Here is a 12,810-nt window from a genome sequence, read left to right on the forward strand (position 1 = left end):
TCTGACCACAAGGTGGCAGTAGCACACACTCGCCTCACTGGGCAGTACTTTGACAGGTTTGCAAGCAGGAAAGGTCCCTCGCAGCAGAAGCCAGGGAGGGCAAGGGAACTCTGGGGGCAGGAGCTTGTGTGACGAAGTGATGTCGCTCAGCACCGTAGCCCAGGGAGTCTCTGGGTCAGGGTGCTCCCAAGGGCAGAGAACATTTGGGGGCCCTATAATGACAAAGCTTTCTATCTTTTATGCATAAGTAAGAGCTGTCACGTGAGGTTTTGCAGGATAGGCAAAGCAGCCAGGCTCTAAATGGCTAAAAATCACTTTGGGTTATTTTAAAAATAATCAAGTGTGTAAAAATTCGAGTTTGGCACCAGTGGGCTTTCGAGGTAATGGGGCTGAGTTTGCTGTGAAGAAAGAAATGGGCCGGGTACAGTGGCTCCAGCCAGTAATCCCAGCCCTTTGGGAGGCTGAGGTGGGCAGATCACCAGAGGTCAGGAGTTTGAGACCAGCCTGGCCACCATGGTGAAACCCTGTCTCTACTAAAAATGCAAAAACTGCCCGGGCATGGTGGCATGCGCCTGTAGTCCCAGCTACTTGGGAGGCTGAGGCAGGAAAATTGCTTGAACCTGGGAGGCGGAGGTTGCAGTGAGCCAAGATTACACCACTGCACTCCAGCCTGGGCAACAGTGTGAGACTCTGTCAAAAAAAAAAAAAAAAGAAAGAAAGAAAGAAAAAAAGAAAAAAGAAAGAAAGAAAGAGAAAGAAAGAAAGAAATGGACAGCCCAGGGGCCAATCCTCAGAGGCTATCATTGGCTCCTCTGTGTAGGTTGGGGGTGCATTTTGGAGGCAGTTGCTTCTTGATCCTTGATGTGTCCTTAACTCAGCAGTTCCTACCCCTGCTCCCCCAACCCCACAGCCCATTTCTCTGGAGTGCCTGGCTATGTGGTTTGTTTATGTCCCTGGCAGATCAGTTCTGGGGTCCTATTCTGGGTGTCACTTCTGAGGACCCAGACTGCAGCCTGTGCCCCTGCCCTTCTCATGATTTCAAGGGGATCCTAGTCCCCTGTATTCAATCCCTTTCTGCCTAACATGGCTAATGTGGTTCCTGGTATCTGGAACTCAACCCTCCTGAGACAAATAATGTCTGACATTCAGTCTTGGCGCCAAGGAGACAGCGACCAGCACCGGGGGCTCTGGAGGGCTTGAGGGGGGCTGGCCTCCACTCAGCTCCTGCCAAGTAGGGTTGGCCAGTGTCTAGAGTTTCAGTGAAAGAGATTCTTATGTAAAATAATTTGAGTCTTGAATGTTGGCTCATTTAACAAAAACAAACACAAAAGAGAGAGGGCCAAATGAAACATGTCTGTTGGTGAGGGCACTAATCTGCAAGGGCCGTTATAACCTGGTACCCTGGACTGGGCCCTTTGACAGCAGAAACATATCGTTCTGTAGTTCTGGAGGCCAGGAGTCTGAGATGAAGGTGGCAGTGGGGTTGGTTCCTTCTGAGGACTGTGAGGGAAGGTTGTGTTCCACGCCTCTCTTCTTGGCTTGTAGGTGGGCCATCTTCTCCTTGCATCTTTCCTCTATGTGTGTTTCTGTGCCCAAGTTTGTTTGTTTGCTTTCTTTCTTTCTTTCTTTCTTTCTTTCTTTCTTTCTTTCTTTCTTTCTTTCTCTTTCTTTCTTTCTTTCTTTCTTTTTCTTTCTCTCTTTCTCTTTCTTTCTCCTTCCTTCTTTCTTTCTTTCTTTCTCTTTCTTTCTTTCTTTCTTTCTTTCTTTCTTTCTTTCTTTCTTTCTTTTTCTTTCTCTCTTTCTCTTTCTTTCTCCTTTCTTCCTTCCTTCCTTCCTTCCTTCCTTCTCTCTCTCTCTTTCTTTCTTCTTTCTTTTCTTTCTTTCTTCTTTCTCTTTCTTTCTTCTTTTTTTTAATGAGGTCACTGGTCATATTCTATAAAGGCCCACCTTAATCACCTCATTTTACTTTTTTTTTGTTTGACTTTTATTTTTTTTTTTGACAATCTCACTCTGTTGTCCAGGCTGGAGTGCAATGGCATGATCTCGGCTCACTGCGACTTCTGCCTCCCAGGTTCAAGCGATTTTCCAGGCTCAGCCTCCTGAGTAGCTGGGATTACAGGTGCGCACCACCACGTCCAGCTAATTTTTTGTATTTTTAGTAGAGACAGGGTTTAACCAAGTTGGCCAGGCAGGTCTCAAACACCTCAGGTGATCCGCCTGCCTCGGCCTCCTAAAGTTCGGGGATTACAGGCGTGAGCCACGGTGCCCGGCCTTCATTTTACTTTGATTACCTCTGCAAAGAAGGTTACATTCTGAGGTACTGGAGGTTAGGATTCCAAGAAAGGAATATTGAAAGGGACACAGTTCAACCCAGGACAGTGAGACATGTGGAAAGGGCCCCAGGTCACGGCTGCTGGAGGATCCGGGGCTAATGAGCAGCTAAAGGAAAGAAGGGCTGGAGAAGAGTAGATTCCCACAGGCCTGGGTGCCCTCCCATTTAGGAAGCCTGCCCCAGAAGTGCCTATGTGGGAGCCTTGAAATGCACCTTTCTGGCCCAGGCCAACGGCTGTGCTATTGTGATGATGTGTGAACCGGAAAACACCCACTGGTGTGCCAGTGACACAGCTCACAGACCCGAGACCGTCCTCTCCTCCCATAAGTGAGTCAGCGAGTTTCAGGATCAGAGCAACGGGACAGGTGACAGGTCAGGGATGTCCCCTCTGCACAGTTCCCAGGGTGTCCAGGGTGGATTAGCTGGGCAGCGAGATCACAGAGCAACCAGGCCCTAAACTGCTCCAATGAGGAGGCAGGACTTTTCCTCCCTGCCCTTTTCAAACTTGCTGTGGTAGATTCCTTTTTTTAGTTTGGGGAAGATTGATGATTTCATTATTTGTGGCACTCAGCAATAAATCCCAGAGTCGCAGCTAAAGTGAGCTCTTTCCCCTCGCTGCATTTTCCGCTCTGTTATTCATCATGTTTAATCATTCACTTACCTCAGACCGCTGCCGGCCTTGGGGAGGGCAGGGTATTATGGACTTGGGACAGTTTTACACTTCAGAGGCTGAGGGGAGGGGACTGCGTTAGGAAGGAACAGGGCTGGGGTGGGTGGGTCATGGCTCAGGGTGGGCGGGAGCCAATGAAGCTTCAACAGAGGCGACAGAATGATCAAGAAAGGGAAGTGACAGCAAAACCCTCCTGGGACCTCAAAGGCTGGACCTGTTTGCCAAGAAAATCTCTCATAAAAGGGGTGAGACTTAATGCCAAAAAGAAAAGGAGAGAAACGGCCGAAGGGTTCTCTGCCAAGGGAATGTTGAAGAATTTAATTCAAGATGAAATGTGCTCTTGTTTGTGTACAATTAATTTTCTCCCCAAATGAAAGGTTTTGTCTGTCACTCAAGTGTTTCAATAGCAACCGCGTAATTAAGGTAGCATGTGCCTCTTCAGTTTGGGAAGCGGCTGTTTGTGTTAACATGTTGGGGAAGGACACATTGCTTGGACTGGTTCCTGGGTCTAAGAAGGTAAAAAACAAAACAAAACAAAACAAAACAAAACACACAAAGAATGGAAGAAAACACCTCCAAACACAGCCTTGGCTCCCGCGGGGTTGATGTCATCCGGAAAATGTGAGCAGGACTTTCCCTGAGAACCAAGAGGCCTGGGCTTCCTGGGATGGTAGGCTGTGAGGAGAAGAACTAAAGACAGTTTCCAGAAACTCTAAAAACGGAGTCATGAATTCAAATGCCTGCGGGGGCCAGGTAGGAGGTGTGTGTCCTGGAAGGGGTTGGCTGTAGTGTTTCAACACAAGTGTGTTTTGTTTGCATAGCACTACACGGGTGTGAATACTTTAGTTCCACCAAGGAGTATGCACTCTCATTTGTGCTGAAATTTATGGATCTCTTAACTCAACTTTCGTGGGTTTCTTTTTTTTTTTTTTTTTTTTTTGCTTTTAATAAAGAGATGGTGTATTACTTTTCTACTGCTGTGTAACAAATTGCCACAAATTTAGGGGTTTAACACAGCAACCATGTCTTATCTCACAGGTTTTCCAACATGATGTGACTGGGTTCTCCTCTGAGGGTCTGACCAGGCTAACATCAGGGTATCCGCCAGGCTGTGGTTCTTATCTGGGACTCAGGTCCTCTTTCAAGTTCCTTGGTGGTTGGTAGAATTCATTTCCTTCCCATGTTTTCCATGTGGTCCTCCCTATGTTCAAGCTGGCTATGGGGGGTGGAGTCCTACTCATGCTTTGAATCTCTCTGCCTTCCCTGTTGGCTTTTGAGGGTTCACATGATTATCCTGAGCCCACCTGGATAATCCAGGATAATCTTCCTATTTTAAGGTCAGCTGACTATTTCATCTTAATCACATCTACAGAATCCCCTTTGTTCTGCAATATAACATCATAATGAAAGTCCCATCTGGTGGTGGAGGTTATGGAGACCAACTCAATGTCGAGAAGTGAAAAACCTGGTTAAAAAGAGACGAGAGATCTGAACAGACATTTTACCAAAGAAGATATCTGAGTGGCAGCCGAGTACATGAAAAGATGCTCAACGTCTTTGTTGATGCAAAGTAAAATCACCATGCGATGCCACGACACACCCAGTAGAACTGCTAAATCGAGAGAGACTGACAAGACCGAGTGTAGGCAAACATTTGGAGCAGACGGAACCCTCCTACGTGATGGGTGGCCGTTCCAATGGTATCACCGCTGTGTCAAAACAGCTCCCAGTTTCTTACAAAGTTAAACACATACTTACTGTTTGACCCAGTGATCTCACTCCTCGCTATTTATCCAAAACAAATGAAAACATATGTCCACACATAGCAGCTTTATTCATCACAAAACAACACAAAGGCGCATCACCCGGCGAGTGGGTAAACACACAGTGTATGCAGTTACAATGGAGTATGATACTACTCAACAGCAATGCAAAAGAAATGATTTACCGCTAAAAGCAGCAGGAATGGAGTTCAAAAGTATGATGCAGCCGGTCCCAGTGTGCTGTGGCTCCACGTGGCCTGTAGTTCCAGGTCCGTGCCCCACATTGCCTGCCTGCCATGGAGCCTGACCCTAAGGGCCCTACTGCCCCCGGCCTCACTGCCATCCCCGAGGGCTGGTTCCACCAGACGTGCAGCCTGTGGTCCGGGCAGGCCTTGTTTCTGCTCCACGACCAGCACTCGCACTACCAGAACCTCCTTGTCTTCTGCAGTAAAACCTACAGCAATGCGCTGGTGTTGGATGGCATCATTCCGGGCACAGAGAGGGACGAGTTCTTCTGCCAGGAGATGGTAGCCATCCTGCCTCTCTGCAGCCACCCCAACCCACGAAAGCCACTCCAACCACGACCACTGCGGGCAGAGATGCGTGTCTTGCACAAAGTGGGGAAGCACCTCTGCCTGGAGTCTGTGGTCCAGTGTAACATTGACAAGGACGTCATCCAAGTCTCTCAGAAGTTCCTGCCAGGCACGGCCAGTTGCTACTCTAGTTCAAAGCTGACCCTTCATGTGGGTGACCGTTTTGAGTTCATGAAGCAGAACTAGGATGCCTTCGACGTTATCACTGACTTCTCAGACGTTATCACTGACTTCTCAGAGTTCATGAAGCAGAACTAGGATGCCTTCGACGTTATCACTGACTTCTCAGACCACATGGGCCCGGCTGAAAGCCTCTTCAAGGAAGCCTATTGTCAGCGGATGAAGGTGGCCCTGGTGGAGGACGGCATTCTCTGCTGCCAGAGAGCGCGCCAGTGGCTGCACCTTCACCTCATAAGGAGATGCAGCAGTTCTGCCAGTTGCCGTGGTGGGCTACACCGACTGCATGGTCCCCATCTACCCCTGCAGCCAGACGGGCTTCATGCTATGCAGCAGAACATGAGCACCCATGTCTGGGAGCCCGTGCAGCACCCGACACATCAGCAGGTGGGGCAGATGCAGCTGAAATGCCACAGCCAGATGCGCACCGCACAGCCTTTGTGCCGCCGAATTTGCCTGCAAGGCCCTGAATGGTGTGAGCTGAGCCCCACTGCCACCACCAACACCACCTGGGACCTCGGACAAGGGAGTCTCCAGGGTGCATGGGTGCCTCCAGCCCTGGGCCAGACTTACCGCCGGCTCTCACCGATCAACCGAGTATTACAGGCCTCAGAATGCTGCCCGGCCTGCCCTGCTGGGTGGACTGTCTGTCTGTGTGTCTCTGTTGCTCTGTGTGGCATTCAGCCTCCAAGCCTATACCAGCTGTGCACAGAGCTGTCTCTCTCACTTCTGTTACCCTCTTCACTCACCAAACACATGTATTAACAACAACAACAACAACAACAACAACAAAATAGTATGTTTAGGAAGAAGCCAGGCACAATGTAGATTCCATTTGCATGCAATTCTAGAAAATTCAAAACAAAATTGACAAAGAGTACTGGTTGCCAGGGGCTGATAGTGGAGAGAAGAGATTGACTGCCAAGGGGCGAGCGAGAACATTTTTGGGATGAGGGAACATTCTGGATTACGATTGTTATGGTGGTTATTTATATGACTGCATACAATTGTCAAAACTCAACAAAATGTTCACTTAAAATTGGTGGCTTTTATTATATGCAAATTATACCCCCGTAGAACTGACATTATATCATTACTCTAATGGAAAAATCAGTGCTCCCTGCCAAAATTTCAGGCAGCTGTAAAAAGAAATGCATATATGTGGCTGGGCGCGGAGGCTCACTCCTGTAATCCCCACACTTTGGGAGGCCGGGGTGGGTGGATCACTTTGAGCTCAGGAGTTAGAAACTAGCCTGGGAAACATGTCAAAACCCCATCTCTACAAAAAATACAAAAATCAGTCAGGCATAGTGGCTTGTGCCTGTCGTTGCAGCTACTTGGGAGGCTAAGGCTGGAGGATTGCTTGAGCCTGGGAAGTGAAGGTTGAAGTGAGCTGAGATCTGAAGAGCCCCCTATTGCCCCCCATTGATGCCAAAGCTGTATAGATTGTGACTATGGAGGTATTTTTACGCATTGTAGAATCAGCTTAGTATGTGAAATGGTAGATGTTATTCGAGGGTGCGAGTCTAAACCCACAATTGGAGGTTTGTTCAGTGAGAAGTGATTGTACACATGGTCTGTCAAATGGGACCACACTTTGTGCCTCCAGGACTTCGCACATACTGTTCCCTCTGCTGGGATTGCTCTTCCTGCGGCTCTTTGACCAGTCAGTTTCTTCTCTTTCTTGGGATTTTGGCATCAAAGCAGTCTCAGAAAAGCCCTCCCTGACCACCAGCCATGCTAATGCAGCCCCCGCCACAATTACTCTCTGACTCAAAGCTATGCTCATATTTTCTCGAAGTCTCTTCCTAACTAGCTTGTTTATTGATTTAACTTTTTTTTTTTTTTTCCCCCAGAGACAGCATCTCACTCTATTTTCCAGTCTGGAGTACAGTGGTGTGATCACAGCTCATTGCAACCCTGAACTCCTGGCCTTAATAAAGGGATCCTCTCACCTCAGCCTTCTGAGTAGTTAGAACTACACACGTGGTTGTTTTTTTTAATCTAAAATTTTTTTAAATTTATTTTTTGTAGAGATGGGGGTCTTGCTATGTTGTCCAGACTGGCCTGGAACTCCTGGCCTCAAACAATCTTCCTGCCTTGATTTTTCAAAGCACTGGGATTACAGGTGTGAGCCATTGTGTCTAGCTGCTGATTTAAATTCTTGAGTGTAGATTTTCTTCCCAACCAGACCATGAGCCCCATGAGGTTAAAGCCAGGTCTGGACCATCCCGTGCAGTTTCTCCACAGCCTTGAGTGGGAGCAGTCACAAAGCAGACTGGATCAATTTTCTATTGCAACGTAATAAATTGCCATAAACTTGGCAGCTTAAAACAATGTGCTTTTATGATCTCACAGTTTCTGGGGATGAGAAGTCTGGGCATGGCTTAGTGAGGCCCTCTGATCAAGGTCTCAAAGGCGGCAATCAGAGTGTTGGCTGGGGCTGGGGTCTCATTTGAGGCTTGGCTCCTCTCCTGTGGTGTTGGAAGAATTCATTTCCTTATAGCTATAGAACTCACAGCAGCTTGCTTCTTCAAGGACACTGGGAGAGCATGTCTCTGGCTTCAAATCTCTTCCTTCAAAAAGCCTGATACTCTCTTTTAAAGAGCTCACTTGATTAGGTCAGGCTCAACTGAGATAATCTCTCTTTGGATGAACTCAGGGTCAACTGATTAGGGACCTTAATTACATCTGCAAAGTTCATCTCTGCCACACAACTAATCACAGAAGTGAAATCTCATCCCCTCGACAAGTCCCACCTACATGCAAAGAGAGGGTGTTATACCGGATGTGTTCGCTCTGGGGATGGAAATCTTGGGGACCATCTAGAAAATTCTGCCTACAACATGGACTCTCAATACATTTGTTGAATGGATAAAACACCTGCCCTTCCAAATGCCTTCCTTTGTTTCAGATATTTCCTTTGCCAGGAGTTCTTTCCATCTTGCTGCCGACTTTGCTTGTCAAAATCTCCTTTATCCTCTGGCTCAGATTCCCTTCTCATTCATGACTTCCTCACTGTTTCAGGCAGACAAAGGTTAGGATTTACCTTCCTCACTACATATGTGAGGCCAGATGGTTTCTTAGTTGTAACATTCCTATGTAGAGACATACATGTACATTTACATAAAAGGGATCACATGACTCCTGCTGGACTGTGGACACTTTCTTCTTCTCCGCCCTTCCCCTCACATCTGCCCCTCCATCTCCAAATATAACTTGTATTAAAAAAAAAAAAAAAAACCCAGCATATCCTTCCATGTTTTCCTTTGTATTTCTATAACCCCATAACCCTGCAAAGCTCATTTCTTTCTCTAGAACTCCTTTCTCTTTTTCTCTGTTTCTCTCTCTCTCACACACACACACACACACAAAGGTATAAAAGGAACCTTTTTTTAAGGGAGAATGAGTCATTGTTTTGGAAAAATGGTATTGTATGACATACATTTTTCTGCATCTTGATTTTCTCACTCAATATCTTGTAGGAATATCTTCAAGTCATCTTGTATAGTTCCAAATTAAAGTTAGTTCCTTACAACAGATGTGCATTATGTCATGAAGTTTATATACTCACAAAGTACTTAGCCATTCCCCTAGTAATGGGAATTTGTTTGCTTCTGGTTCTGCACCACTATGAACGACGTTGCAGTAAAAGTATCTTCGTACATTTTGGTACAAATAGGATGGATTTTCAACGGTTCAAGAGCTGGGTGCATACACAGGGTATATGCACTTTTAACAATTTTACTAAATGCTGCCAGATTGCCTTCAGAAGAGATTGTATATTCCACATTTCTACTAGACTGTAGGAAAGTATATTTTCCCCACAGCCCAGCTGCAATAGGATTTATGGCACTTTTACATTTTTGCCAGTGTGCTAGGCATAACTTAGAGTTGAATATGAAATTTCTTGAATGCTGAGGAATTCAAACATCTTTTCTTTTCCTTTACTTTCTTCTTTTCCTTTTTCTTCCTTCCTCCCTCTTTCCCTCCCATCTTTCCTTAATTTTCTTTTTTTAATATTGAGATTTGCTCTTCTGGAAACGGTCTCTTTATAACCTTTGCCTCTTTCTGGTTAGTTTGTAAGAGCTCTCTGCATGTAATAGAAATTAACCCTTTATCTTATCATTTGCTTTACAATAATTTTGCAGATTTATAGTGTATATGTATATTTTATTTACATAATCTTACAATGTACAAAATTTTAATATTCAAATATGCTTTTTTTTCTTTTATTGCTTCAGGATTTCCATTCTTGGTTTGTAAGATATCCCTAACCTTTAGATTATATCTGTAGAATCCTAGATTTTCTTGCAAAATTTTAATTTTACTTCATACAATGAAGTCTTCAACTTGTTAGAATTTAGCTTCATAGAAGACATGAATGAGATAGGGATGCATTTTAGTTTCAGCCTTAATTTTCTGGCAAATAGGAAACCAGTTGTTCTGGCATCATTTGCTAAACAAGTTATCCTTTTCCTATGCAAATGAATTCCTGTCTTAAGTTACCTGGTGGTTTCTCGAGAGCTCAGCGAGCATTGTGAATGTTGGGTATAAGTTTTGTTTTCTCTCTAACCAGCTTGAGTGAACAGAACATCCTGGGGTGCCTCTGTTTAGTTTGTTTACTCATTCATTTGACATTAGTTGTCATCTATTATGTAAAAAGTATATGAACAGTATATAAAAAGAAAACAGACATCCCGGGTGTTGTGTGTGCCTCCCTACACCCCCCAAATCCACACTATGGCTTACTAGGCACTGGATTCCAGCTGTGGGTTACATCTGGAGAGCCCTCTATTGCCCCCACAGATGACCAAAGCTGTGTAGATTGTGACTATGAAGATATTTGTTATGCATTGCAGAATCAGCTTAATATGTGAAATGGGCTAAAAAACATGCTCATTCTATGTCCTCAAGGTCTTTTTTGTTGGATACGAGATATAAGAAAAGTATAGGAGGTCTTTGTCAACCAAGAAAAATAGTCCCTTAAAGTCAATTTACTTAAGACAGGGACACCATATTTCAAAATAAAGAGTGGGAAAAGTGACTGAGACTTTATCTTGAATAGTCAAATGAAAAGTTTTAGAGAAAGTGTATTTCTTATCTCTAACAAAATTGATGCTATAATTGCAACGAAGGGAGGCGTTGATTTGGGGCTATCGTTTTCCTATAAATCCCCTGCACTTCATGTTTAATGTACACAGTTCTATAAAAGAAATTCAGCTTTGCAAAATATTTCATAGCTCATTCATTTCCATGAAGGACTCAATTCTTTTGTACACAAATAATTCTCTTTTTAAGTACCCATCAGGTAGTGTGTCGTTAACTGGTGTAATTGCCATGTCTTCATGTGCCCATGGCTTCATGAGCTGTTCTCACTAATTTCACTTTCATGAAATTCACGAAATCCCATTGTCTTTGCAAGATGTGCATTTCCATTTGGCACTGATTTTCATCTACTTGCGTTATGTGCACAGATGTTTTCACGTCACCCTCAGGAAGCCTGGCCTCTGAGGACCTGTTGGGGCTGGCACAGGGGAGACAAGTGCAGCTGAGACTGCAGAGGTGGATTTTGGAGATGAATGTGATAAGCAGCCAGTTCATTAGTGAACTCTTGGACTGTGATGGCGTCATCTCTCTATGCTACTTTGTAATAACTGTGGGGACTCCATTCATAAAGATTTGGACCATATGAACGCCTTTATACAAAATCTATAATCTGCAAAATAGGAGATAAATATTGCTGGAACACTCTGGGAGTTCTGAGAGGCGAGTGGTTACGGCTGGGTGGGAGGCTCATGGGGAACTGGTGACGGGGTTTGCAGGAGTGGCAGCAGCCAGTTAAGTGGTTCTTGAGGGATGAGTTGAGTTTGGCTGTGCAGAGGGCATTCTAGCCAAAGGGAACAGCATGAGCAGATGCAGAGAGGAAGACACGAAGAGCAACATACGGGTCTCCTTTCAAGGAAGGATTTGCTGCTGGGCTGCAGTGGCATATGGTCAGCAGACGGTCTCCAGCTGGCAGCTGGAACCGCCTGTACCGTAATCAGCGTCTCCCCCTGCCTGGCCTGACCCCCACTTCCTTTCACAAGTGTTGATCCCTAAAAACAACTCCCACTGAAAACTCCATCTCAGTCTCTGCTTCTGGAAGCCCCAGCCCGAGGCAAGAGCAATGGGTTGGTGTGGGGGCTACTGTGGGGGATCCACGTGGTCCAGTTCCAACAGCAGGAGTCCCCACCTGGTTCCAGGTTTTCATCCTTAAGCCCATGCATTCCTCAGATCGAGGGGTTCCACGGTTGATGAAAAGTATCATGTGTCATGTTTTGGGGATTTTGATGTGATTTGCCTGTAACATCAGGAGTAGCCTTTTATTTTTTATTTTTAAATGCTTATTTCTGTGCCCAACCCAGACCTTTAACTGATGTCCAGGTTCATGCATTCAGCTATGGTTGGGCTCTCTCCAACTCAAATAGTCGTGGGTTTCCCTCGCCGCCTCCTCCCTGCATCCCCCACCTCCATGATGGCCCCTCTTCCCGCCCAGGTGCTCAGGCCGGCATGGCCAGCTCCTCTCCTCCCCGACACCCATCCTCTGACCGCTCAGCACCTCTGTCCATCTGCTGTCCACATGGACCGATTCCTGCACTCTGGCCTCCTGTCTTCTCCTGCAGCAGTCCCGGCCTGGCTGCTCTTGGAGGATGATCACACCGCGGCCCTCCCTGGTCTCCCTGCTTAACCTCCACTGTAGTCTATTCTATTCAATGGTTCAGATCAGCCACACCCTGCACCAAGCCCAGGTCTCCAGCCTTGCTCTGTGCAACCACAGCCTTTCCTCGGTCAACCAGTCAACAGGGCCCTGAGCCTCTGGTGCCTTCCACTTGTCGGTCTCTTTCCTGCTTCTCTCCCATGTCCCCTCGCTCTGTTCAAGCCAGAAGCTTCCCGCCTTGGGGTCTTACCCTCTGCCCCGTCTGCCCTGGGATGCTTCTCTCTGGGACATCTGCCAGCTGCACCCTCACTGCCTAGACACCTGCTGCAAGGCCCCCTTCTCCGGGGGCTCCTCTGATGTCCATGAGCAATCACAGCCCCCGACCGCCACCCCCTCCCTTCCCAGGTGCAGTGCACTTCCCTGAAGAGCTTCCTGAAGCCAGGGGTCTCTGTCTGTTTTGTTCTTTGCTGTGGCCAGAGACTACAACTGTGCCTGCAGCACAGTTGGCCCTGCTTAAATATGCGCTGAGTGAGTGACGCCTCCTGGGTCTGCCTCTGCAGGCTTCTGAGATGGAT

The sequence above is a fragment of the Macaca fascicularis genome, chromosome 10 (genome assembly GCF_037993035.2).
Source record: "Macaca fascicularis isolate 582-1 chromosome 10, T2T-MFA8v1.1".
NCBI classification, from domain to species: Eukaryota; Metazoa; Chordata; class Mammalia; order Primates; family Cercopithecidae; genus Macaca; species Macaca fascicularis.